The sequence below is a fragment of the Pteropus vampyrus genome, unplaced genomic scaffold (assembly GCF_000151845.1).
Source record: "Pteropus vampyrus isolate Shadow unplaced genomic scaffold, Pvam_2.0 Scaffold12, whole genome shotgun sequence".
Classification (NCBI taxonomy): domain Eukaryota; kingdom Metazoa; phylum Chordata; class Mammalia; order Chiroptera; family Pteropodidae; genus Pteropus; species Pteropus vampyrus.
In genome coordinates this window covers 9,771,399-9,773,938 of record NW_011888793.1, presented here as the reverse complement: position 1 = coordinate 9,773,938, position 2,540 = coordinate 9,771,399, and the positions used below count along the sequence as shown (strand labels likewise).

Genomic DNA, 2,540 nt, shown 5'->3' with positions numbered 1-2,540 from the left:
AATACATAATTAACAAGATCGATAATCTCTCAAGGGCCCAATCTTAGAAACAAATAGTTGCAGAAAAAATAAAATACCATGTCTTTTCACATAAAGAACTCTCTATTTATGTATAATTTGTTAGGTCTTAAAGAATAGGCATTAAAATAAAAAAGGACCAATGATATAATTATACAATATTAAGCACATTTTACATGTCACGTAATAATATTATAAATACTTATTGTTAAGCTTTAATATGATTTTATTTGTGATAGATATTATAGTCACCTTTTTAGGTTAAGAAACTAAAACTTATACTTTGAGTAACAGTAACTTATCTAAGCTTACATAGTTTCTACATTAGTAAAATGTTATATATATTTCAACATATCATTATTCATCACTCTAGATTGAGCAGGACCTCTGGTTACTTGGCTCTGGGTCTACTCTCCTAAAACAAAAACCTAAAGCCTCTAAACCATTTATTCTTGCCTTTGCCAGTTAATATTAAAGTGTATGTAGCCTTGACAATCTGTCTTCTGTCACCCTTTTCCATTGTATTCTCGAGAACTCTGCACCATAACTAAGAATCTCTCCAATATCTTTAATCTCCTATCTAAAAGTTCTTTTTCATTTGCATGCTTTTTTTGAATGACACAATACTGAGAACATCACTTGAGTGCCCTTGGGTAATTGATTTTTGCAATTTTTTTAGTCTGTTCTCAGTATTTTGCACTATCTCCGTAGACAGTATTCAGAGATTATTACTAATCCCAAATTTTAAAAGAGACCCTGTGGCTATGATCTAACGTTTGTATCCCCTGAAATTCATGTGTCGAAATCCTAACCTCTAAATATATTAGTAGGTAAAGCTTTTGGAATGTGATTAGGTCATGAGGATGGAGACCTCAAGAATGGGAATAATGCTCTTATAAAGGAAATCTCACAAAATCCTTAGCCACTTCTACCATGTGAGGATCCAATGAGAAGTCTGCAACTCAGAAGAGGGCTCTCACTAGAACCGGACCATGCAGATACACTTTTCTTGTACTTCCAGACAAGAAATTTAAATAAATTTCTGTTGTTTAAAATCTACTCGGTTAGGCCACTGCCATGATCAGGATGGCCCAGAGATTCGCTGCCTTCTTCAAGAATGCCTGGGCCAAGGAGCCGGTGGTGGATGTGTCCTTCACTATCAGGAACCTTGCTATAATTCTGCCCCCACCTCTGCCTCTACACCAAGCACGTCACCATGATCAACCAGGTCATGCTCTCCAACTACCCAGTGCCTGTCCAAGATGATTGGAGCATGCCCAACATGCCCCACCACCCGGAGGTCCCCCAGAGCCCAAGCTTTAGAGTGGCTGAAGAAACTGTGAGCAGTTCCACTAACAAGGAGGGGTCTCCCCTACCCTTGGCCCCCAATAAAAATGTGAACACTGACAAAAAGTAAAAGCTAATCAGTTTGTGGTATTTCGTTGTAGCAGCATAAACAGATTAAGATACCCTCCTTGTTCTCCTCACACCCTTGCTATTCACTGATCTCTGCTACCAACAATTCATGAAATGTTGGCATGTGACTTATTTTCTTTTTAAACTGCAAGGCCTGTTATGTTACCATGCTGCTTCTATGAACAGCCAAACATTCCATCAATCCCTCTGTCCCGTGAAGTGCTTAGCCTGTTCATAACCACTAACCCTCTTCTCTATACCACTTCAATCAGCCACTTCCACACTTATACTTCAAACCTTGTTGAAAGGTTAAATCAATCCAATTCCAAAATTGTTCATTCAATTATCTTACTCTGAACACAACTTTGGCTACTCTCAGTTTGTTCATTCCTCTGTGGCCTCTTTTTAATCTTATCAAGATATGCAATTCATTTCTCTACTTTACCCCATTCCATTAACATTATTTTTAATTATTCTTATTTAAATTTTTCTCATTTTTAGCTTAGATTGTTAATTCATGAAGATCCTTTGCTGACCTAAATTTTATCAAATTTTACTGGGGAAAAAAAAAAAAGCCAGTATTAGATGAATCTAATTCTGGATATTCACTCTACATGGGCATCTAAGCAAACCAGCACTTGTAGAAAAATCATACCAAAACAAATTGTTTCCATCATAAATTCATAAAAATAATTAGGTCCCGTCAGAATAATAAACTATCTTACCATTTCTTTAATCATTCTCCAACTCTTTATAATAATTGAAACAAATCTTTTCTTTCATTCTGAAACTCCTAATTTTTCCCATCATTCTTAGATTACTTTGTTTTCTGATATACAGAGACGATAGATGTCATCAGATGAGAACTCTATTATCTTATAATATAACATAAAATTCTACCTATATCTAGTAGTCAGTTTGTATAAACCATCAACTGAAAAGCAGAATCTGTGAAAGCAATTTTGTGTAGGGACTGGGGTAAGATACTACTAAGTGTTAAGAACTTTGGAATAATGAACCTTCCAATGAATATCCATGCCTGAAAGGATAGGACTTCTTGAGTGAGAATATGGGGAAGTGAGATTGTAAATGATTATAAGTAATGG

General features: G+C 35.6%; 1 pseudogene; it reads left to right on the top strand.

Moving 5' to 3' along the window:
- Nucleotides 1–1,104: 1,104 nt before the first annotated feature.
- Nucleotides 1,105–1,361, top strand: LOC105305379 (annotated as a pseudogene).
- The last annotated feature ends 1,179 nt before the right edge of the window (nucleotides 1,362–2,540 follow it).